The sequence below is a fragment of the Pongo pygmaeus genome, chromosome 5 (assembly GCF_028885625.2).
Source record: "Pongo pygmaeus isolate AG05252 chromosome 5, NHGRI_mPonPyg2-v2.0_pri, whole genome shotgun sequence".
In the NCBI taxonomy this organism is placed as follows: Eukaryota; Metazoa; Chordata; class Mammalia; order Primates; family Hominidae; genus Pongo; species Pongo pygmaeus.
This window is the reverse complement of record NC_072378.2, coordinates 155,546,867-155,572,391: the sequence shown is the minus strand read 5'-3', so window position 1 is coordinate 155,572,391 and position 25,525 is coordinate 155,546,867. Positions and strand designations below refer to the sequence as shown.

General features: G+C 44.5%; 1 protein-coding gene and 1 pseudogene across 3 annotated transcripts in view; both read right to left on the bottom strand.

Moving 5' to 3' along the window:
* Positions 1-25,525, bottom strand: part of TIAM2 (TIAM Rac1 associated GEF 2) — a 267,112-nt gene that overhangs the window by 238,451 nt on the left and 3,136 nt on the right. The window lies entirely within an intron of this gene.
* On the bottom strand, positions 16,779-18,263 carry LOC129039142 (ribosomal RNA small subunit methyltransferase NEP1-like; annotated as a pseudogene).

Sequence of the window (25,525 nt, the reverse complement as noted above, 5' to 3'; positions counted from 1 at the left end):
CATGTTGGCCAGGATGGTCTCAATCTCTTGACCTCATGATCCGCCCGCCTCGGCCTCCCAAAGTGCTGGGATTACAGGCATGAGCCACCATGCCCGGCCCCTAGCTGCCTTTTCTAATCTGCTCCACTAATTCTGCAAACGAGGAAGCAAAAGCTCAGAAAGGTTAAGAAAATTCTCCAAGATTAGCCAGCTGACTGGTAGGCCCACGAGCAAGAAGTCAGGCCAACCAACTATCAGTCCAGTGTTCCTTCCATTCCACAACAAAAAGCCATATTTGGGGAGAAAAGGAATCACAGGGGTCCCACTGGAATTTCCAAAGCAGCCCACCCCCACCATTTGCAACCTTCTCCCCAAAACTAAGAGTTTCATTTAATCATTCGTTTAACAAATCATTTACAATAGCTTAATTTTTCTTTTTAAAATAATCCTCTGGACACAAGTCTCCCCTTACAGTTACCCATTCACTATTCGATCAACTGATATCTACTAATCACCTACTAATTTGGATCCTTTTTTATTTTTTTTCTTTTCTTTTTTTTAGATGGACTCTAGCTCTGTTGCCCAGGCTGGAGTGCAGTGGCCCAATCTCGGCTCACTGCAGCCTCCACCTCCTGGGTTCAAATGATTCTCCTGTCTCAGCCTCCCGAGTAGCTGGGATTACAGGCATCCACCACCACGCCTAATTTTTTTGTATTTTTAGTAGAGATGGGGTTTCACCGCATTGGCCAGGCTGGTCTTGAATTCCTGACCTCAAGTGATCTGCCTGCCTCAGCCTCCCAAAGTGCTGGGATTATAGGCATGAGCCACTGTGCCCAGCCTTTTTTTTTTTTTTTTTTTTTTTGACAGAGTCTCACTCTGTCACCCAGGCTGCAGTGCACTAGCACGATCTCAGCTCACTGTAACCTCTGCCTCCCAGGTTCAAGCGATTTTCCTGCCTCAGCCTCCCAAGTAGCTGGGATTACAGGTGCCTGCCACCAGACCCAGCTAATTTTTTGTATTTTTAGTAGAGACGGGGTTTCACCATGCTGGCCAGGCTGATGTCGAACTCGTGACCTCAGGTGATCTGCCTGCCTTGGCCTCCCCCTCAAAAAAAAAAAAAAAAGTGATGGGAAGGGAAGGGGAGGGTAGGGAAGGGGAGGGAAGGGAAGGGAGAAATGTGAGTCATGTATGTAATTTTTCTTTTTTTCTTGAGACAGTCTCCCTTTGCCACCCAGGCTGCAGTGCAGTGGCACAACCTTGGCTCACTAAAAGTTCCACCTCCCTGGTTCAAGCGATTCTCATGCCTCAGCCTCCTGAGTAGCTGGGATTACAGGAGCTCGCCACCATGCCTGGCTAATTTTTGAATTATTAGTAACACGGGGTTTCACTGTGTTGGCCAGGCTGGTCTCAAACTCCTGACCTCAAGTGATGCACCTGGCCACTGTAATCTACAGTAAGCCACTGCACCTGGCCTGTAATTTTCTAGTGACCATATTGAAAAAAATAAGAAGCAAGTGAAATTAATTTATATATACATACATATATACCTATATACACACACATATATACACTTTTTTTTTTTTCAAGACAGTCTCACTCTGTTGCCCAGGCTGGAGTGCAGTGGCAGGAACACAGCTCACTATAGCCTTGAACTCATGGGCTCAAGTGATCCTCCTGCCTCAGCCCTCCAAAGGGCTAGGATTACAGGCGTGAGCCACTGTGCCCAGCCCATAATGTATTTTAATCCAACACATCCAAAATATCATTGTTTTAACATGTAAACAATATAAAAATCGTATTGGGATATTTTACATCTGGTTTTTCATATTAAGTCTGCAAAGCCTCCTGTGTATGTTACACTCACAGCACACCTCAGTGGTGGTGACCACATTTCAAAGTGCTCCACCACCCCGCGGGGCTGGTGGCTACAGATCTGGAGACATGGGTCTTTCAGAGGGGTAAAGACTTAAAACGTCAGGCTAAGTTTGGACTTCATCTACAAAAAGACAAAAGGGAGAGTCAGGCGTGGTGGCTCACACCTGTAATCCCAGCACTTTGGGAGGCCGAGGCGGGTGCATCACGAGGTCAGGAGATCGAGACCGTCCTGGCTAACACGGTGAAACCCCGTTTCTATGAAAAATACAAAAAATTAGCCGGACGTGGTGGCAGGTGCCTGTAGTCCCAGCTACTCGGGAGGCTGAGGCAGGAGAATAGCTTGAACCCAGGAGGCGGAGGTTGCAATGAGCCAAGATCGCACTACTGCACTCCAGCCTGGCGACAGAGACTCCATCTCAAAAAAAAAAAAAAAAGACAAAAGGGAGTAGGTGATCTTCTAGAAGCAGTAGTGACAGGAAGCAAGGTCTTATATCAACCACTGAAGCTGCTGCCCCACCCAAGCTCTCAGTTCTTAGGGACCACAGCCTCTCAGGGACCCTAGACCCCATGTCATCTGCCCTGGTCTCCCCAGCCCCTTTCACAGGGGCCCTTCTGAGACAATGTGTCTCCCTCTACCAGCTGCAACCCATTTATCCCCACTCATTTCCACAATCACGTCATTACCAACCTGAAGCCCCTTGCCCCTCAGTTTTCCTGGATAAGCCTTATTAGCCTATAGAAAGTAAACTGCCAAAGTCCCATCATTCCATCCCTGCTCCTGGACCAGCCAGACCCCCAGGGGGAATGCCTTTCAATATCACCGAATGGGGTGGGCAAGGAGGGAAAACTAGGAGTTCTAGTTCTCGAACTTTCCCACAGCCCTGCCTGTGAGTTCCTGCTCTGTTTACTGACATATTAATTCTCTGTCATCTACATCAGATCAACTTTTTGCATGTACTCAAGTATCCGAAGCCACTCCAAGGCCCCTTCATGCTCAGGTGATATCCCTGCCTCCCAAATTATTTCATTTTATTTATTTATTTTTATTTATTTATTTTTATTTTGAGACAGAGTCTCACTCTATCGCCCAGGCTGGAGTGCAGTGGCATGATCTTGGCTCACAGCAACTTCCGCTTCCCAGGTTCAAGCGATTCTCCTGCCTCAGCTTCTCGAGTAGCTGGGATTACAGGCACGCATCACCACACCTGGCTAATTGTTTTGTATTTTTAGTAGAGACAGGTTTCACCGTGTTGGCCAGGCTGGTCTTGAACTCCTGACCTCAAGTGATCCACCCGCCTCGGCCTCCTAAAGTTCTGGGATTACAGGCGTGAGCCACTGAGCCCAGCCAAGCAGCCTGATTTTTTAAATTTACCATTTAAATGTAAATACCATTTACATTCGAATGTAAATACCATTTACTTTTAAATTTACCATTTAAATGTAAATACCATTTACTTTTAAATTTACCATTTAAATGTAAATACCATTTACATTTAAATTTAAATATAGTATTCCCATACTACCAATTTCTCTCCTCCCAAGCACCATTAACATCTACACAATAATTTTTTTATCCTTTTATGTTCTACAAAAATGGGATTATAGTATACAAGGTTCTTGCCTCTTCTTTTCTCATGGGAATCCTTGCAGGTCAAGTGCAGAAATCCAAGGCATGGACGTGTGACATCTTATCCAACCATTCCTCTGTCGAAAGCATCCACTTAGTTTCTAATTCTTTGCCACTACAAACAATGCTGCAATAAATATTCTTGTGCAAACAAATTACATACGGCTGCTTTTATTTCTATGGGAGAGAGTCCCAGGGGAGGAACTGCTGGGTCAAAGGCTATGTGTGTTTGAAATTTTAATAGACTCTGTCAGAACTCTTTCCAGAATGGTTATTCCCACCAGCAATGCTTGAAGATCCCCTGCCAGCAAGTATTATTGCCTTTTAAAATTTTTGCCAGTCTTCACGGTCTGATGTACATTACATAAAGGTTTGTTTGGAGGTTTTTTTTTTTTTTTTTTTGGTTTTTTGAAACAGGGTCTTGCTCTGTGGCCCAGGCAAGAGTGTAGTGGTGCCATCTTGGCTAACTGCAACCCCCGCCTCCTGGGTTCAAGAGATTCTCCTGCCTCAGCCTCCCAAGTATCTGCAACTACAGGTGCCCACCACCATGCCCAGCTAATTCTTGTATTTTTAGTAGAGACAGGATTTCACCATGTTGGCCAGGCTGGTCTCAAACTCCTGACCTCAAGTGATCCATCTGCCTAGGCCTCCCAAAGTGCTGGGATTACAGGCATGAGCCACTGCGCCCAGCCTAAAGTTTAAAAACTCTCCCTCACCTCCCATCCTGCTCAAAAACTTATTTAATAATTCTCTTTTTTGACAATTCTTTCTGAGTCTCCTTCTCTGCCTCCTATTCTTCTTCTACCTCCAAAATTTAAGCAGAAAACAAGGCTCTTGCCTGTCTTTTTTGCCTCTCTTTGCACATCCTTCTTTGACAATTTCATTATTTCTCATGGTTTCAGTCATCCCCTCTAAGAGATGAATCTGAATCTACATACCCAGCCCAGATCTGTCTCTCTCGAGCTCCAGATTTCTAACTGCTCACGAGACACTTCCCATAGAGCCTGCTGACACCTCAGAAATCAGAAGAATCAAACCCAAACTCTCCTTGACTTGACCCAAATTTAATCTTCCCCCAACTCCATTAGTAGAGTAGTATCATCCTTATCACAGGTACGCAGGCTTGAATGCCCAGTGTCATTTTTTACCCCTCCCTATGCTTTGTCCCCATATCCAGCCAGTTGCCTCATCTGGACAGTTCTCTCTCTTCTCTCTTATCCACCCTGTGCGGACTCTCTGCACAGATGACCGGGACTCCTGCAGTATCCCAGCTGGAACCCCCAGCTCCAGGATGGACACCCTACTCTGCCAGTCCAACCCTCCAACACCTCCCCACTTGCAGACCAAGTTAAACCCAGACATCCTAACTACACTTTCAAGCCCTTACCAGCTCTTGCTCCAGTCTGCCTCTCCAGCCTCCTGACGGACGACTCATACTCCAAACTCAACATGAGCCTGCCCCATTGCTTGTAGCCTAAAGGAGATTCTTTTCTCATAGGAGAAGAATTTGCAAAGAAGGAATAAGAAAGGTAAACAGATGCTTACTGCAATTCCCTCTGCTGCTCTGGCACTATCTCTGCCAAGGAAATGTCTTTCTCTCTCATACTTTTAAAAAGGAAAAATATTTGGCAGGAAAAATTAAATAAGTAAATGAACCACATAATATAAAATGACAAGAACTCACAATTGAGTATATGTAGACACTCACGAAAAGACCAAAAACTAAAGACAAAAGAACAGGAAAACCATCTACCAGAGTCAAAAGCATCCTATATTGATACAAATAGCAAAGAATCATTTTACAATCACATCTGTCTTGTGATTGAGTTTCATGTATCAGATATTCATAAATGACTAGCATTAAAACTCAGCAAGATTTACATTATAATAGAAAAAAAGCACTACAGTGAACTAAACAAAACTTAAAGAGACAAAACACAAAAACTACTTAACATAATACTGTAGTAATTTGAGAAAGAAACAATAAAAATAACTACTTTATATACATTTATTTGATGCCTATGAATTAAACCCTATCCTGCATAATGAGGGAAGATAAAGACATAATAAGGTCAATGACCTCAAAGAGTATAAACACTAGCTAAACAGATGAAACAGTTCCACCAAATAAGAATAGACAAAGAAAAATATATTTTCAAGGACAAAGAGTTAATTAAAAATGGAATACAAATGAGTAGCATGAGATTAGACAAAATAGATTTACCAGAGTAAGGTACACAGAAAAGGTCCACGTATTTTTTGTGTCGAAGCAAAGAGAATAACAAAATGACTTTAAATTATGGAAGATCTCTACTAAAAATACACATCACCTTAGTTTTTCCTTCCTTTTCTTGCTGATAGACACACAAATACAATGATCTACCCCATCTCAGGTGTGTGTGTGTGTGTGTGTGTGTGTGTGTGTGTATAGACAGATACATAGAGATATATCTGCCTAACAGTATCTTCAGTGCTTTCTAACCCAGCAATAATAATTAGAATCCAAGTTTCAATTATACTTACTCAGCACTTAGGAAAGACCTTGTGAGTGCTCCTCCACAGACTGGGACTCCAGCCTCTTCTGATGGAGACTGTCAACAATCCATCATCCCTGCTAATGGTGGGATGCAGTGTCACAGATAATTTAAACAGCTGTCAGAGCTGAGCAGCTCTTCAGACTTCCATATGGCTCATAAAACGCACATGTGCTCTGTGCCCTTCCCCCTCCCAAGAAAGAGTTGGGAGGAAGGATATGAAGTCAGACAAACTGGGATTCAATCCCAGCTCTATGCTTCAATATCCTCGTGTACAATATGGCTTTCCAATATCCCTTTTGTGTAGCAGAGGGGAGCAAGCACTTGGAAGTACCTAGCACAGCGCCAGATGCAGAAAAGGTATGTAGTAAATGTTGGTAACCATGCCTTTCTTCTCTTCCCTTGAGTTCCTCCACCTCTCCCAGCAAGCCATCTCCCAAATATCGAGTTCTCCAAAGCAAAAGAGACAAAACTCCACATCAAACTCAGAATACAGAGAATTTACAGATTATCAAACACAGAAATAAGCAGACAGGGATTTTTTGACCTGCTTTCTGGATCGTCTATGGCACACACACCTGCAGGAGCACAGACTAAGCCAGCTGTAGACCCCAAACCTCAGCTGTATTACCGGAGCCGCAGGGACTGGTAAGCATCTATGTGCAGAGAAAGCCTGAGTCCTCCAGCCCCAGTTAGGAGCAGCAACAACGTGCCACAGATAGGGGACAGGTGAGGAGCAGGAGAAGTGAGAGGACACTCAGAAGCCCGAGCATAATGGCCAGACTTACAAGATGGGAGAAACTGGGCAGGTTACTTAAACTCTCTCACCTCCATCTTCTGAAGTGAGTCCGAACTCACTCTAAGGTCTCTCCCAGTATTTTATGATTTTAATATGATTCTAATGCTACATTGTAAGATTTTAAGATATGTGTTTTTAGTATTTCTAAAATAGCATCAGAGGATGGGGCATAGTGGCTCACGCCTGTAATCCCAGCACTTTGGGAGCCCAAGCGGGGCAGATCACTTGAGGTCAGGAGTTCGAGACCAGCCTGGCCAATATGGTGAAACCCCATCTCTACTAAAACTACAAAAATTAGCCAGGCATGGTGGCGGGAGCCTGTAGTCCCAGCTACTCGGGAGGCTGAAGCAGGAGAATCACTTGAACCCGGAAGGTAGAGGTTGCAGTGAGCCAAGATCACGCCACTGCCCTCCAGCCTGGGCTACAGAGTGAGACTCCGTCTCAAAAAAATAAAATAAAATAAATTTTAAAAAATAAAATAGCATCAGAAATTGCCCTGTGATTAATTCTGTAAGATATCTTATATCTTACCAACTTACCAAACCCCATTAATTCCTAATTCTGTAAGATATCTTACATCTTATATCTTACAGAATTAGGAATTAATGGGGTTTGGTAAGTTGGTTGGTTGATTTTTGTTTTTAAACCTCACTCCACCCAACACAAAAGTAGCAAATGTGCTTTCTGTAAGACTACATTGAGTCAAAAGCTCAAAAGTGAGAAAAATCAAAATACTGTTAAGGATTATCATTCCCTTCCTGCTCTATGGACTTACTTTTGCTCAGTGAACTCTCATAGTAAAGAACAGGATAAGAAATGTGGGCTGTACAGTACAAAGTGAAATATGACAATGCAAGGGGCGGAGAAAACAGGGCTTGAACATAAAATGTTTGTAATAAACTGGCCATAAGGAAAGATGAACTCTTTGAAATTGTGGGCTCTATTCAAACACTGTATGTTATTTATTAACCACTCCTTTTTTCATTCTATAAAGAAATTCAGTACAGTATCAGCTTTGATATATTTACAATACTTCTCTTGGAGGAAATCCAGAGTCTACATTTGGTCTTAAAAGAAGGTTCTTCCTACATGGAAGCTATCTCAAAAAGCCAAAACACACACTCAGAAAAGCTGAGCCTCTCGTTAACATTTTCCAAGCATACAGTAGCTACGCACCATTTGGCACTCACCAAAACCCCTCCAAAAGTATCAAAAGGCTGCCAACGTCTCTTTGCATTTACAAGAATAATTCCTGAAAAAGTGTCTGTTTGCAGAAGAATTTCACTTCTAGTGATATGCTGATCAAAAGTTTACTGTCTCCCCATAGAGAGTTGACTGGTTTTAGTGACTTGGCCAAATATCAAAATAGCTGTAATTAAATGGAATTGTGAGAGCCAGATGAGGTATAAAAACTGAGGGCGATCTCAAAGGAACTAAAATTATGCTTAGCACATGTTTAAATTATATACCAGTCACAGGGCAAACCACTGTCAGACACTCCTCTCAGGAGAAAAATAGATCAATATGACCAAAGGAAGTGTGCATTGAGACAAGCTGTTTCATTGTTCAGAACTAAGACTGACTGAAGTGATTCTCTAAGTTTTTCAAAATAAATATCTCACACTCAGTTATTTTGCTATGATATGAAAAATTGAGAAGCCACAGGATCTCAATGCTGTTCATTAGGATTATAAATGGAAACAAACTCATGGAAGGCAGCAGCTATGTAGGTCAGGTCCAAAGGAGAAATTTTCTAATTCAAAAGATAAGCACAGATTAAATGATCGCCTGTCCAAAAGGTCTCCTAACCAGTGTCAATTCCATAACTACCCCTCCACTCCTGAAAGTGAGGAGTTGTAAAGACCCCTAGAGTCTTATAAATTGCATAACCACCTGAAATATCCTAAGAATCCTTTTGGTTTGGTTTGGTTTTGGTTTTGGTTTTGGCCATTCCATGTTAAAGAGGACTCACTCAACATTACCAAGGACTGAAAAGAACAGCTCCTAAATTTAATTTTTTTTTTTTTTTTTTTTTTTTTTGAGACAGAGTTTCACTCTTGTCACCAAGGCTGGAGTGCAATGGCTCGATCTCAGCTCACTGCAACCTCCGCCTCCCAGGTTCAAGCGATTCTCCTGCCTCAGCCTCCCGAGTAGCTAGGATTACAGGGGCATGACACCACATTTGGCTAATTTTTGTATTTTTAGTAGAGACAGATTTCACCATGTTGGCTAGGCCCAGCACTTTGGGAGGCCGAGGCAGGCAGATCACTTGAGGTCAGGAGTTCGAGACTGGCCTGGCCAACATGAGCCACCGCGCCTGGCCTAAATTTAATTTTTGTAAGCTGGGCGTGGTGGCTCATGCCTGTAATCCCAGCACTTTGGGAGGCTGAGGCGGGCGGATCACCTGAGGTCGGGAGGTACCAGCCTGACCAACATGGAGAAACCCCATCTCTACTAAAAATACAAAATTAGCCGGGCGTGGTGGTGCATGCCTGTAATCCCAGCTACTGGGGAGGCTGAGGCAGGAGAATGGCTTGAACCCAGGAGGCACAGGTTGCAGTGAGCCGAGATCGTGCCATTGCACTCCAGCCTGGGCAACAAGAGCGAAACTCCACCTCAAAAAAATAAATAAATGAAAATTAAAATGGGTTAAATTATTTCAATTCAATTACACATACCAGCTGCACACGAAGATCGCAGGCACATCAGTGTTACCGAAATCCTTTACCCCATTTCTTTTCTTACTGGAATTTCCCAAGTTCTACTAGAAATGAGCTGTGGATCTTTTATGAGCTGTTGCTACCATGAAAATCTCAAGCTAATTTATTGCGTACCTATTTATATATCCCAAACATAGCTTCTTATATCAAAAGGCACAACCTCAAAGTCATAAGTCTTCCACTTAGATTCCTTCCACTCTCTAACAGTTTACAGTTTCAAGAGTACACAGAATCTGGCCGGCCCCGGTGGCTCACGCCTGTAGTCCTAGGACTTCGGGAGGCTGAGGCACGCAAATCACTTGAGGCCAGGAGTTCAAGACCAAAACCCCATCTCTACTAAAAATACAAAAATTAGCCGGGTGTGGTGGCAGGCGCCTATAGTCCCAGCTACTCAGGAGGCTGAGACACGAGAATCACTTGAACTCAAGAGGTGGAGGTTGCAGTGAGCCGAGATCACACCACTGCATTCCAGCCTGGGTGACGGAGTGAGACTCAGCCTGGAAAAAAAAAAAAAAAAAAGAGCATACAGAATCAGAGAAAGCTACGGGTGCGAGGGACCTTAGAAATCCTCTCTTCCACTGGATTCACAATTGTATTAGGTCCTTCAGAGGGGCCCAAGGGGCCTTCTGTCCCTTACAACTGTGTAATTAATATAATTTCCATTTCATCCCTTTTGTATATTATATATTTGGGTCTTGATTTCACATAAGTTGTAGTTTGGAACAAAGGATTCCTCTGATTTTCAAGAAAATCACTAATACTGCCTGGACCAAGAGGTATATACAAACCCAGACCCTGAGAAGCTGAATGACGTCCACGGATCCACATCTCCACTCAGTACAGACCAACACTGAGCCCCCAGGACACAGTCTCTCCAAATGCGGCCCCAGATCAGCCACAGTGGCAGCATCACCTAGAAACATCACAGAGATGCAAATTATCAGGCCGAACTCAGATCTTCTGAGTCAGGGCCGGGCATGGTGGCTCACACCTGTAATCCTAGAACTTTGGGAGGCCAAGCCAGGCGGACCACCTGAGTTCAGGAGTCAAGACCAGACTGGGCAACATGGTGAAACTCTATCTCTACTAAAAATACAAATCCTAGCCAGGCATGGTGGCTCACGCCTGTAGTCTCAGCTACTCAGAAGGCTGAGGTACAAGAATCGCCCGAACCCTGGAGGTGGAGGCTGCAGTGAGCCGAGATTGTACCACTACACTCCAGCCTCGGCGACAGAGTGAGACCCTGCCTCAAAAAAAAAAAAAAAAAAAAAAAAAGATCTTCTGAGTCAGAAACAGAGGACAGGACCCAGCGATTTATGCATTAGCAAGCCCTCCAGGTGATTCTGACGCCCTGAAGTTTGAGAACCTCTGTTCTGGAACAATACCCAATGTGCTTTCCATTATTCTCTTCCTCTTCCTATTTCACTCCTACAACTCCAAGGCAGTACACACTAAGCAACTGCCCCCAAAACACTGAACCTAACTACAGATTCACCCACTGGAAACATAAAAACATCACAATAAGGTTTCCAAACACTGCTACAGTACAGTCAGTGCATTTTTCTTTTCTCACAATACAAACTTCCACATCCAAAAGGGTCAAATAAAAGTCTGAGTTTCAAGGAATAATTCAAGAGAGTGGAATTTATGTACATTTCAGACACTGAGCCTCAGAAGAACTGAGTGATGCTAAGAAATTTACTTCCAGCTTCTCTGGGCACACTGCCTGTGGTGTAGCCCTGCTCTGCAAGGGGCAGGTTAAAAAAATAATAATAAAAAAAATATTATTTCCAGAAAAGGAAGGTACCTTAGACTGTCAGTGACCAACAGTGAGTACCAAAGAGACAAAACTTGGGAATATTACTAAATGGAGACAGCTCCTTCCAGGAAAACCTGGTTCAGAGACCTGGAAATAAGTAGGAAAGTGACTGTGTTTCACCCCTAGCCTGAGGCAATTGATTTCTCTGTGCCTTATATTTCGTGAGGTTTGAGGTATATGTTTGTCATCTGCACAGGTGATTTTGCTGACTTTCTGCGTAATATACACATAAGAGGCACTATCCAGACTAACCACTAATTGTAAGCCACATCTCAGTGTCATGCTATTTTAACAAATTTTAAGGATGCCAAATGAGAAATTACAACAAACATAGTTTTCAAAAGTTTGTTATATTATCATCTACCACACACAGAAATATAAATGTACTTTTATATCTTGAAATTATTCAAGAATTTTCAATGCACTCTATAAATGTTTAGAGATTTTCCTTTAGACAATGGAAAAAGCCATATGATGTATTATTTAAGGTTGACAATTACATATGTATGTGTCCATGTATTTCGGAACAACCCATTTGTTGGTTTGCTGAAAATTCCAACTGCTGGCTGCCAACTCTGTACACTCCATGCCTTAGTGAATTTTCTAATGTGATTTATCAAGCTATCAAAATTTAGCTTCAGTGACAGACAGCTTTTCAGAAAATGCCACGCTGCAGTGACATTCTCTTCTCAACACACACCAAGACTCCTGCAATGGCAACCATCCGACGGGCTCAATTTCCTCACACATTTAGACTAATGGCCGGGGTGAAACTTATGACAGTCTGACTTTGTGACATCCCTAGATTTTTAAAGACAGGTCATTTTAAAATTCCAATTACATGGTAAACTGAAATAGAACTAAGCAAAGTTCTGCCTGTTGGTATCCCTCAGGAAATGGCCTTTATTGAAGAGACAGAAGTGCTTTCTCACTAATATTCATTACAAAATGATGTTTTTAAGTAACCTGACATTTTACCTAATCGTTTTCACTGTCAATATGCTTATAACTAATATATTCAACAAACCTTTTCTTTAGAAACCAGACATTTTCCTTAAAAATGGTTCCTGTCGAGAATGGCGTGAACCCGGGAGGCGGAGCTTGCCGTGAGCCGAGATTGTGCCACTGTACTCCAGCCTGGGCGACAGAGTGAGACTCCCTCTCAAAAAAAAGAAAAAAGAAAGAAAGAAAAAGAAAAATGGTTCCTGTCAAACCATACACCATGGATCACCCTGAAATAAGAAAACCTGGCTGCATTTATATGCAAATGGCCTACAAATCTCTTGCCCATCTCTGGCAAAATAACTAACATGGTTAGATCCTCACAATCCTACGCAAGCCTGTGCAAAGGGGCATCGTGCAGGGAAAAGAGATGGGAAGAGAGACGTTGATTCCACTCCCCCACACCCTCCACACACTGAATGCCCTACAAGCGCAAGTCTTACTTTATTTAGGGCAGTTTCTCCAAGTACGATCAAAAAGCCAGTAGCAGACCAGGCGCAGTGGCTTACACCTGTAATCCTAGTAGACCAGCCTGAGCAACATGGCAAGACCCTTTCTCCACAAAAAACACAAAAATTGGCCGGGCACAGTGGCTCACGCCTGTAATCCCAACACTTTGAGAGGCCAAGGCAGGTGGATCACTTGAGGTCAAGAATTTGAGGCCAGCCTGGCCAACATGGTGAAACCTCATCTCTACTAAAAATATAAAAAAATTAGCTGGGTGTGGTGGTGGGCACCTGTAATCCCAGCTACTCAGGAGGCTGAGGCAGGAGAATCATTTGAACCCGGGAGGTGGAGGTTGTGGTGAGCCAAGATCACGCCACTGCACTCCAGCCTGGGTAACAGAGTAAGATTCTGTCTTTTTTTTTGTCTTTTTTTTTTTTTTTTTGGTGGGGGGAGGTGGGGGGAGGTGGGGAGGACAGTCTCTAAAAATGTCGCCCAGGCTGATGTGCAATGGCACGATCTCAGCTCACTGCAACCGCCGCCTCCGGGGTTCAAGTGATTCTCCCACCTCAGCCTCCTGTGTAGTTGGGATTACAGGCACGCACCACCACACCCGGTAATTTCTGTATTTTTAGTAGAGACAGGGTTTCACCATGTTGGCTAGGCTGGTCTCGAACTCCTGACCTTGTGATCCACCCACCTCGGCCTCCCAAAGTGCTAGGATTACAGGCATGAGCCACTGTGCCCGGTCAAGACTCCGATTTGAAAAAAAAGTGCCTTGAGCCCTGAGTGTTACTGCAGCTCTGCCACTGGACTTATGTCCTCTGCTGCCCTGATTATAAACATCTTCGTTTACTTGTTTGTCCTTACCACTAGAGTGTGGGCAGCATTAGAGTGTGTCTGGTTCCCCACTGACCTCAACATCAGGCACTTGGTAGGCACTCGGTCACTGATCACCAGCTCTGCCCTGGGTCAGCCTCCCATCTGTAAAACTAATCAGGCAGCACTGCCTCCAGGACCCCCAGGGGCTACACGTGGGAGCCTCCCTGCACTCCACTCCTCGAGGCTCGAGGACCCAGAGGCAGGTGGCGCGATCCAAGAACTAGTCAGTTGGTGGCTCCTCCTCACCCACCCTTTTCTCCAGTGACTTTTTCAAAGGATTCAAATTCCTTGAAAGTAAAGAATTTGGCCAGGTGCAGTGGCTCATGCCTGTGACGCCAGCACTTTGGGATGCCGAGGCAGGCAGATCACCTGAGGTCGGGAGTTCGAGACCAGCCTGACCAACATGGTGAAACCCCATTTCTACTAAAAATAGAAAAATTAGCCGGGCGTAGTGGCAGGCGCCTGCAATCCCTCAGGAGGCTGAGGCAAGAGAATCACTTGAACTCAGGAGGCAGAGGTTGCGGTGAGCCGAGATCACACCACTGCACTCCAGCCTAGGCAACAAGAGCAAAACTCCATCTCAAATAAAAAAAAAAAAAAGTAAAGAATTCTCACAGTGCCAGGTGGGGTGGCTTATGCCTGTAATCCCAGCACTTTGAGAGGCCAAGGTGGGCGGATCGCTTGAGGTCAGAAGTTCAAGACCAGCCTGGCCAACATGGTGAAACCCTGTCTCTAGTAAAAATACAAAAATTAGCCAGGCATGGTGGTGCACACCTGTAGTCCTAGCTACTCAGGAGGCTGAGGCAAGAGGATTGCTTTAACCTGGGAGGCGGAGGTTGCAGTGAGCCGAGATCGCGCCACTGTACTCCAGCCTGGGCAATAGAGCTAGACTCCGTCTTAAAAATAAAAAACAAAAACAAAAACAAAAAACTCTCTCAGGGTCTCTCCAAGATTCCTGGCCCTCTGGCATAGCCTGTACTCAGGATGCCTGGCCTGCTTCCAGATGGAATTCCTCATTTTTATTGTGGAAAGACAGGCAGGCCTCCAGGTTGTAGGTGAAAGGGAAAATAAGGGACAAGCTGCTGATGAGCTACTCCTCCCTCCTCAGGCTGCCAGGCTAATTGGAGAGAGCCTTGCCCTGGGCAACCTGACCTCCGTTACCATCCTCCAAGCCTTCTACTCTGGTGCAACAGACCATCCACTGGCTCATCATGGGTTACTCCACGACTGCCTTCTGCCTCTTCACGTGGGGCAAATGGCTTAAGGTAAGTGAAGGCCTGCTTGGGAAGCTGAGAGGGACTCACTGCAACCTCTGGCAGTGAGGGATGCTCCAGGCTGTGGGCCCACCTCAGCAACCTCTCCCCACTCTATAAATCCATCTATTTTCTCAGCCACATCTTCTTTTGGAGCCTACTATATTCACAAAGCAATGGTACCAAAGAAAGAGGAGTTAAAGGTGATGCAATAATCTATTTCCCTGGTAAGTAAATGTCCTACAGCTAAGCTCAAAATACGAGGTTACATAATAGAGTAACAGACTTGGAAAAAAAGATGGTATTGGAGGCCGGGCGCAGTGGCTCATGCCTATAATCCCAGCACTTTGGGAGACCGAGGCGGGCAGATCACAAGGTCAGGAGATTGAGGCCATCCTCGCTAACATGGTGAAACCCCATCTCTACTAAAAATACAAAAAATTAGCTGGGCGTGGTGGCGGGCGCCTGTAACAAGTTCCAGCTACTCAGGAGGCTGAGGCAGGAGAATCGCGTGAACCCAGGAGGTGGGGGTTGCAGTGAGCCAAGATCGTGCCACTGCACTCCAGCCTGGGTGACAGAGCAAGACTCCGTCCAAAAAAAAACAAAAACAGAAAGATGGTATTGGAAATTTGGGGTGAACTCCAAGGATTAGCCTGGTTATTACACACAGAATATGGGCCCTGACTACTCTGACTTACTGAGGCACACTAGGAAGACTCTGGAAGGACTACAGATCAGCAGCTAGAAGTGACTCTGACCAGCCTTCCAATCAAACATCTAGTCTTGCAGGTAGCCTACAGCAGGACTGGTGCAGAAATTACTTATCACAGCCAGGCACGGTGGCTCACGCCTGTAATCCCAGTACTTTCGGAGGCCGAGGCAGGCAGATCACCTGAGGTCAGGAGTTCAAGATAGCCTGGCCAACAGGGCGAAACCCCATCTCTACTAAAAATACAAAAATTAGCCAGGTGTAGTGGTGCGCACCTGTAATCCAAGCTACTCAAGAGGCTGAGGCACAAGAATTACTTGAACCCGGGAGGCAGAGGTTGCAGTGAGCCGAGATCGCACCACTGCACTTCAGCCTAGGCAACAGAGTGAGACTCTGTCTCAAAAAAAAAAAAAAGAAAAAGAAATTACTGGTCCCCGTTTTCACAGCCTCCCTGGTCCCAGAGAACAGAAAAGTCAGAGAAGTGGAAGACTCGACACGCCCAGCTGTGCCTCTGCTGCAGGCCAAGTCTCCACTGGGGCCAAAGGGGAAACTCTTGTGGGAGGAGCAGAGGGGCCCACATCTCCCCTCTCGGCTCCCCCATGCACACTGCCTTGTCTCTCCCCCTCTAGCCAGGAATCGGTTGTGTATTTCCTCTGCCAATTTACTATGATTGTGTATGTGCTGCTACCACCGCAGCTGCCACGGTGGGGCAGGGAGGAGGGCAAGGCCCTGCCTGCTCCACTTTTTCTACCCTGGAACTGTAGCAGATAAAATCACTTGTTTGTTCAGTTTTTCACCACTAGCATTCATGACTGCTTTCTTTCCCAGTTCTTCTCCAGACTTTCCGTGGCTGAAATAATCAAGTTTCTCTCCTTCAGAGCACAGGAAGCTGGAAATACGATGCTAAAGCCTGCCTTAAAGCCTGGAACCAAACTGCTAACTCTGTAACCTCACATCTGACCCTGAGGTCCAAGTGGAAAAAACAGTTTACACCAGTACATACTGCTAAGTTTAGGGAACCACAAAACAACCAGATATAAAAGAAGAGTATTCATAGGATAAACAAAGAGCAAATGTGTAGCCCTGGCTTCCCCAGACTCCACAGTCTCAGGGCAGGAAGGTCATCTTCCGGCAGTCAGCTCAGAACCATCGAGGGATGCGTTCCTGGTTTCAGAACAGGTTCTACTACTGTCAAATGACTCCCCCATACTTCTTCAAAGGCTGTGGTAAGTTCTGCACAGCAGAGGGCAGCAGAAAGGGGATACCAGCTGATGGACACCATCTTCTCTGTATATTCTACACTGGCATTGTTGTGGGCAAAGGCCCCTACCTCAAAAATAATAGTATCACTACTGGGCACCTCTCACATATCGCTGGCGACTGGGATAGATAAAAAAGTGTCAATTTTCGGCCAGGCACAGTGGCTCATGCCTATAATCCCAGAACTTTGGGAGGCTGAGGCTAGCGGATCATCTGAGGTCAGGAGTTCAAGACCAGCCTAACCAACGTGGTGAAACCCTGTCTCTACTAAAAATACAAAAATTAGTCAGGCATGGTGGCGGGCACCTGTAGTCCCAGCTACTCGGGAGGCTGAGGCTGGAGAATGCTTGAGCCCGGGAGGCAGAGGTTGCAGTGAGCCAAGACTGTGCCACTGTACTCCAGCCTAGGCAACAGAGCAAGACTCCATCTCAAAAAAAGAAAAAAAAAAGTACCAATTTTCATATATCCAACTGGATATATGAAAGAGAAGGTAAATAAGAATCCAGGCCAGGCGCAGTGGCTCATATCTGTAATCCCAGCACTTTGGGAGGCCAAGGCAGGTGGATCACCTGAGGTCAGGAGTTCAAGACCAGCCTGGCCAACATGGTGAAACCCTGTCTCTACTAAAAATACAAAAATTAGGCATGGTGGTGTGTGCCTGTAATCCCAGCTACTCAGGAGGCTGAGGCGGGAGAATGGCTTGAACCTGGGAAGGGGAGGTTGCAATGAGCCGAGATTGTGCCACTGCACTCCAGCCTGGGCAACAGAACAAGACTCCATCAAAACAATAAAATGAGATAAAATAGTAAAAATAAAAATAAAATATTTTATTTCTAACAATAATAATTCACTTTCCAACTAAAGTGATCTGACACTGATTCTTATTTACCTTCAAGAGCTTCTGGGGGCCATCAGCTGCTCCAACACTGAGCTTGTGTAAAAGCTGAACCATGAGGCCACAAAAGTGGTCAAAGGTTCTGGGAATTCAGGTCTGTGGGCTCACTTCAATCAGAACCTTCTTCTGCGTGTGGGTAGAAACCTGCAGCACGCCAGCTTGGCTCAGGAGACTCTCCAGCAGTGTCAGGGCACTCTGCTGGGCTGTGTCTGAGCGCTCCTCCCCAGGGTCACGTCCATTCTTCAACAACATAGACTTGCGCTTGTCACAGCTGAGCAGCTCTTATGTATTCCCTACCTGGACTGTCTCCAGACTGGCCTCCTCCAGCACCACAAGGAGCCTATGGCCTCCAAACCTGTTTCCTGCCCCAGGTCAGGGCCTCTTGGGTGCCATAGCATCCAAGTTCTGTTCCTGCTCCCCATCATTCCGGTCACAAGGTTGGACTCCAACACTGAGTGTGGCCATCTTGCAACCTTACTTTTTTTTTTTAAGATGGAGTCTCGCTCTGTCGCCCAGGCTGAAGTGCAGTGGCGCAATCTCTGCTCACTGCAAGCTCCGCCTCCCAGGTTCACACCATTCTCCTGCCTCAGCCTCCCAAGTAGATGGGACTACAGGTATGTGCCACCACGCTTGGCTAATTTTTTTTTTTTTTTTTTTTTTGTAATTTTTAGTAGAGACAGGTTTCACCATGTTGGCTAGGATGGTCTTGATCTCCTGACCTCGTGATCTGCGCGCCTTGGCCTCCCAAAGTGCTGGGATTACAAACGTGAGCCACCGTGCCTGGCCCTTGCAACTTTTAAATTTTTATAAAATGTTTTCTTTTCCTTTCTCATACTGTGTAGCTACATAGAAACATTGAGTTTTACAGTTGAAAGGACCCCAAAAATTCATTTAGTCCAATGCAACTCCCAAAGTTGCAAATAAAGAAATGGTAACCCAGAGAGAATATACTATTTTGTTCAAGATCATGCAGCTATTTTTGGCAAAACTACCCAAAACCCAGGGATCCAGTCTTCTTTTCAGTAATATATGCTGACTGCCTGGATTACCTCTGACTGGACAAACACCAAGAACAATTCAATGAAACACATACAAGTTCTTTCAAATAGCTCATCTTCTGTCACCCATCAAAATGGAGAAAAGCAAAGGCACTGATAAAAGTAACATAAGTCCCAAAACATCTCACACAACAGACTCAACGGAATGCACTTTTTTGGGGGGAGTGGGGAGAGATGGAGTCTCGCTCCGTCACCCAGGCTGGAGTGCAGTGGTGCAATCTTGGCTCACTGCAACCTCCACCTCCCAGGTTCAGGTGATTCTCCTGCCTCAGCCTCCTGAGTAGCTGGGATTACAGGTGGCTGCCACTACACCCAGCTAATTTTTGTATTTTTAGTATAGACAGAGTTTCACCATGTTGGCCAGGCTGGTCTCAAACTCCTGATCTCAAGTGATCTGCCCATCTCGGCCTCCCAAAATGCTGAGATTACAGGTGTGAGCCACCGCACCCAGCCAGAATGATCACTTGTATATTATTAATAAGGAACCCAACAGCGAGAGAAAGTAGGACACAGAGACACATACAACCATCGTACACACAAGGTTATAACCACCATACAGGGAAGTTGGCCATGTGGAGGATGGACCCTGAGGGTGGTGAGGACGGAGTGATTACTTCTCAAGAGGAAATGAAGGGTCAGAAAATGAGAAAAGCTTTAGAAGCAATGCTTGAGATGAGCCTGGAAGGCTGGGGAAGCCAGTGCTCTCGAGTTATTAAGTTGATGCAAAAGTGATTGTGGTTTTTGCCATTACTTTCAATGGCAAAAACCACAGTCACTTTTGCACCAACCTAATACAACAACAAAATTCCAATACAGAAGAAGATGCAAGCAAGTGGGACCTGCTAGGAGGGAGTGAGTGTATCCACAACAAATGGATCCAATCAGTGAGGTTTCTGATTTTCTTTTAAATCTTGTGTAACCTCAAGGTATTTGCCCATATGACACAGTGGCTTCCCATCAAGCAGTTCAGTAGATGGTTGTCAAGGGAGGGTTACTACGGCTAACTCCAGTTTCACAGAATAACTAAGATTTTCCGGAGGGGAAGTTCAAAATGGACACGTGAAATCGGAAAATATGTTGGTTTCTGATTCGGCAAACGTTCATCGAGGCTTCATGTATTCATGCAGTAGGTATTGATCCCAGAAGTTTCAAATGCCACCAACACAAAAGATAACTTAATTCGTTTTGATGGATTCCAGATGTGTTCTTCCTTCATTTCTGCTCATATGCACCAATGCGCTTTTGAGAGCCCTCATTTTCATCCAGCTTCATGGTTATACAGAGTGATGAGAAGTATGACTATTATTCTGCCAATCATAACCTTCAGGTCTTAGTACAAGGCCTGAAGAAGAAGGTTAATGAGAAGGATTTAGGGCTCCATTGCCAGGAGACACTGGGAATCATTAGAAAACAATTTTATGGCGCACAGTGGCTCACACCTGTAATCCCAGCACTTTGGGAGGGCGAGGCGGGTGGATTACCTGGGGTCAGGAGTTTGTGACCAGCCTGGCCAACATGGTGAAACTCCGTCTCTACTAAAAATACAAAAATTAGCTGGGCATGGTGGTGCGTGCCTGTAATTCCAGCTACTCAGGAGGCTGAAACAGTAGAACTGCTTGAACCTGGGATGCGGAGGTTGCAGTGAGCCGAGATCACACCACTGCACTCCAGCTTAGGCAGCAGAGCGAGACTCCATCTCAAAAAATATATATATATATTTTTTATTCTCTCCCTGAGGAAGCTAAGTCCCTCAAATGTTTAGGTGACCTGCCAAATGGGTAAAAGGTGTATTCCACACCAGAATCTAGAGCTGTTAATATCCAATACAATAACCTTGCCACAATTCCACGCTTGGGAAAAAAAACGGATCAACTTTATGTATTTTAACTTTCAGCACTTTATTATTGATAAAGTCCATTTAGAGAGTCAAATATTTGGCAAAGTGTCTCTCAATCTCATAATCATATTATAATACTTTTAAAAACAATTTCAATGAACACTTCACACATTCTGTCAACCACCATTTAAGAGTGTTCACTAAAGCACCAGGCTGGATCTAAAAGCGGTACAAAAATAACACAAGCATGGCTGGGCTCAGTGGCTCACACCTACAATCCCAACACTTTGGGAGGCCAAGGAGGGCAGATCACCTGAGGTCAAGAGTTCGAGACCAGCCTGGTCAACATGGTGAAACCCTGTCTCTACTAAAAAAAAAACACACACGAAACTTAGCTGGGTGTGGTGGTGGGTGCCTGTAATCCCAACTACTTGGGAGACTAAGCCAGGAGAATTGCTCGAACCCAGGAGGCAGAGTTTGCAGTGAGCTGAGATCACACCACTGCACTCCAGCCTGGGCAACAGAACGAAACTCCGTCTCAAAAATAAATAAATAAATAAATAAAACAAGCAAAGCACCCCCTGTGTGATGGAGAAGTCATCAAGAATTAAATATTATATGATGAATGCAACGATTGATATAGACCACACAAGTGCCTAAGAAGCAACTCAGAGGGAAGGCTTCTCTGGGTCTCCATGGATGACTGGGGGTTAACCAGACAGGGAAAAATGCAAGGAAAAAAATGACAGAAAGAAATACAAAACACTTAGTGAACTTTCTCATTGCGTCAGGCCAGGTTCTAAGCATATTATGCTAATTTTATTTTATTTTGAGATGAGGTCTTGCTCTGTCACCCAGGCTGGCGTGCAGTGGCGTGATCATGGTTCACTGTTGCCTCGACCTCCTGGGTTCAAACAATCCTCCCATCTCAGCCTCCTTAGTAGCTGGGACTACAGGCATATGCCACCATGCCCAGCTAATTTTTGTATTTTTTTGCAGAGACAGGGTCTTACTATGTTGCCTAGGCTGGTCTCAAATACCTGGCCTCAAGTGATCATCCCGCCTCAGCCTACCAAAGTGCTGGGATTATGGGCGTGAGCCACTACACCCAGCTATATTATGTTAATTCATTAATTTCTCAATTCTCAAAACAATATTCTAAGAAGGCACTGCTGTCATCCTTCTTTTAGAGATGAAAATCTTAAGTTACAGAATGCTCTTTACTAGACAACAACAATATAATTTTTTGAATTTTAAAATAACGCAAAATATTGCACTAAAATTCATCACTATATTTTAAAAGCAATGAGAATCCTTCACTTTCACCAGCATAAGGAAAGATTTGCAAGCTTATTTATTAAGCCATTTCCCAAACTACTGACAAAAGAAGCTTCAAAATTCGAGTTTTACATACTGTTCCCAATGCAAAGAAATCACTTAGTAATGGGAACACATGAAGAACTATGTCCAAAACGCACATTCAGAAACCTAACCATTAATTTAAAAGAAAGCTTGTAATCCGACACCATGAAAACACAATGAACACTGCAGTCCAGATTCTGTTACTCAATCTACAAACCTCATAAATGAAAATAAAGCAGACCAATTTCAGCTAGATGGAATGCCTGGAGAGGAGTGGGCCAGAGCCCAGGCCATATAACATCCAGGAGAGGAAATACATTACACACTTCTGGCAGGGAACCTTCTCAGGGCACCAGCCTATGTCTGCTGGCAGTAACCATCTGTGGGCATTTTTTTTTCCTTAATGTTATGAAAAAACATTTCATAAAAATAAAAGCTTTCAAATGCTAGATGATTTTTATTAAGATCCTTTATTTGTTTACAATTAAGGGCATGCTAACCATCGGGTCAGGATAGAAGAGTGGAGGGATCATGTGGTCAGACAGAGCTGGATTCAAATCTCAGCTGTGCAATTTCAAACTACGTGAACTTGGGTAAAGGATCCCACAGGTCTCCAACCTTCTCCTTCTGGGTTGTCATATGGGTGAGCAGCCTGGGTGTCATCCTTTACTGGATGTGATTCTCCCTGCCCTCCATTTTCTCAGTCACCGAGTCCATCGAACTTCCTTTATATTTCTGGAATCTTCCTCCATGTCTGTCCCCACTATACTACTGCCACCGCCTTTGACGATCTACACTGTTAACACTGACTTTCTTCCTTCCAGGCTTGCTTCCCTAAATCTACTCACAACAATCTAAAAAGAAACTGCTTTCTTTTTTTGTTTGTTTGTTTGAGACGGGGTCTCGCTCTGTCGCCCAGGCTGGAGTGCAGTGGCACAATCCTGGTTTACTGCAACCTCCACCTCTCGGATTCAACCAATTCTCATGCCCCAGCCTCCCGAGTAGCTGGGACTACAAATGTGCACCACCACACCCAGCTAATTTTTGTATTTTTAGTAGAGACAGGGTTTCACCATGTTGGCCAGGCTGGTCTTGAACTCCCGACCTCAAGTGATCCCCAGCCTCGGCCTCCCAGAGTACTGGGATTACAGGCATAAGCCAAGGTGCCTGAACGGAACTGGTTTCAAATGCAAATCTGACCTATCACTCTTCCACCTAAAACTTAAGGAATTTGCTTTTGTGTCACTTAATGTCACTTACTGTTCTCTAAAGTAAGTTCTCTTACTGACCATCATGTTCAGATCATAACAGTTTTTTGGATGCTTTTCTTTTTTTTTTTTTTGCTACAGAGTTTCCCTCTTGTTGCCCAGGCTGGAGTGCAATGGCGCAATCTCAGCTCACCACAACCTCTGCCTCCCGGGTTCAAGTGATTCTCCTGCCTCAGTTTCCCAAGTAGCTGGGATTACAGGCATGTGCCACCATGCCCGCTAATTTTTGTATTTTTAGTAGAGACGGGGTTTCTCCATGTTGGTCAGCTGGTCCTGAACTCCTGACCTCAGGTGATCCGCCCCTTGGCCTTCCAAAGTGCTGGGATTATAGGCATGAGCCACCGCACCCAGCCCAGTTTAACAGTTCTTAACACATCATAGGGGGCTCACTCAATACATGTTTAACATCGAGGGAGTTGTTAAAGCATGAATTTCTTCCTTATTCCACAAAAGTCTACTTTTTTTAAATTCAGAGGAATAAATGAGATGGTGTATGCACAGGCCAAGTAGTTACTGCCACAGCTTCTAACTCCTCTTACTGTTCATTGTTCCAAAGTTTGCAAAGTGCTTTCATGCACTTCAGCTCATTTGATCTTTGTAACAACTCTAAGATTTAAGGAGTTACAAGAAGTTGGGTGCAGTGGCTCACACCTGTAATCCCAGCACTTTGGGAGGCCGAGGCGGGCGGATCACAAGGTCAGGAGTTCAAGACCAACCTGGCCAACATGGAGAAACCCCGTCTGTACTAAAAATGCAAAAATTAGCTGGGCATGGTGGTGCACACCTGTAATCCCAGCTACTCGGGAGGCTGAGGCAGGAGAATTGCTTGAACCAGGACCCGGGAGGCAGAGGTTGCAGTGAGCCGAGATGGCACCACAGCACTCCAGCCTGGGCTACAGAGTGAGACTGTCTCAAAAAAAATAAAAAAAGAAGTTACAAGAAACTGAGGCTGGTGACATTTATGGTCTGCAGAAGCAAAGCTAGTTTTCAGACAAACTTAGTAATTCCAAATCCTGAACTTTTTCATTATGCTTTTCTGTCAGGAGTTCTAACTTCTCCTATAGAAAATAATAAAGAAATAAAAATTATTTTTCCTGGCCAGGCACCGTGGCTCATGCCTGTAATCCCAGCACTTTGGGAGTCCGAGGCAGGTGGATCACCTGAGGTCAGGAGTTCGAGACCAGCCTGGCCAACATGGCAAAACCCCATCTCTACTAAAAATACAAAAATTAGCCAGGTGTGGTGGTGGGTGCAATCCCAGCTACTCGGGAGGCTGAGGCAGGAGAATCGCTTGAACCCAGGAGATGGAGGTTGCAGTGAGCTGAGATCGCCACTGCACTGCAGCCTGGGTGACAGGGTGAGACTGTCTCGAAAATAAATAAATAAATAAATAAATAAAAATTTAAAAAATTTATTTTTTCCTATAGCATATCAAATGTCTTTGAATATATAATAGAGATGCCCATCTTTTCCATAAAGTTTAACCAATACTTTTTATGGCATTTAAGAAATACAAACACATGGGCCAAATTCTACTCCAAATGGACTTTGCATCACTTCTTATCAATTACTTTAAACAAGGAAGCTGTCATCTGGTTTGTTCATTCATTCCTCCATTCAGCAAATATTTATCACATGCCTACTTTACCCAGGGCATTGTGTTTGGCAATGAAAATCTTTTCTTTCCCTGAGATCTTAAAATTAAGCCTATACCTTCAAGATTTCCCAAGTGAGGCCAATGATGGAACATACAGAAGGCTGTTCTTATAGGTACTTAAATACGAAGTCGAAGCCAGGAAATCTGAAAGCTCGTCCTGGCTATGCCTCTACACAAGCTCAGTGACCCTGGATAAGTTCCTGGGACTCAGTTTCCTTACTCATAAAATGGGAAAATTGATCGATATTATCCTTAAAGTTATTCCAATGCTATGAATTCTAGAGATTCCAAGATTCCACATAACTAGCAAACACTTTTGATATCTACAAGTATATAATTTTATATCACAATCTTATAAATGCTTGCATGATAATTCACATATTTATTGTAGCTTGAAAAATACCACCAGGTCACCCCACAAATTGCTAATTTTTAACTACATACAAAATTTGGAGCATTTTTACAACTCTTGCAGCCAATTCAGCTTGCAAATGGCCCCTTCCCAATGAAAACTGCATTTTTCATGCGTACAACTGTGATATTAA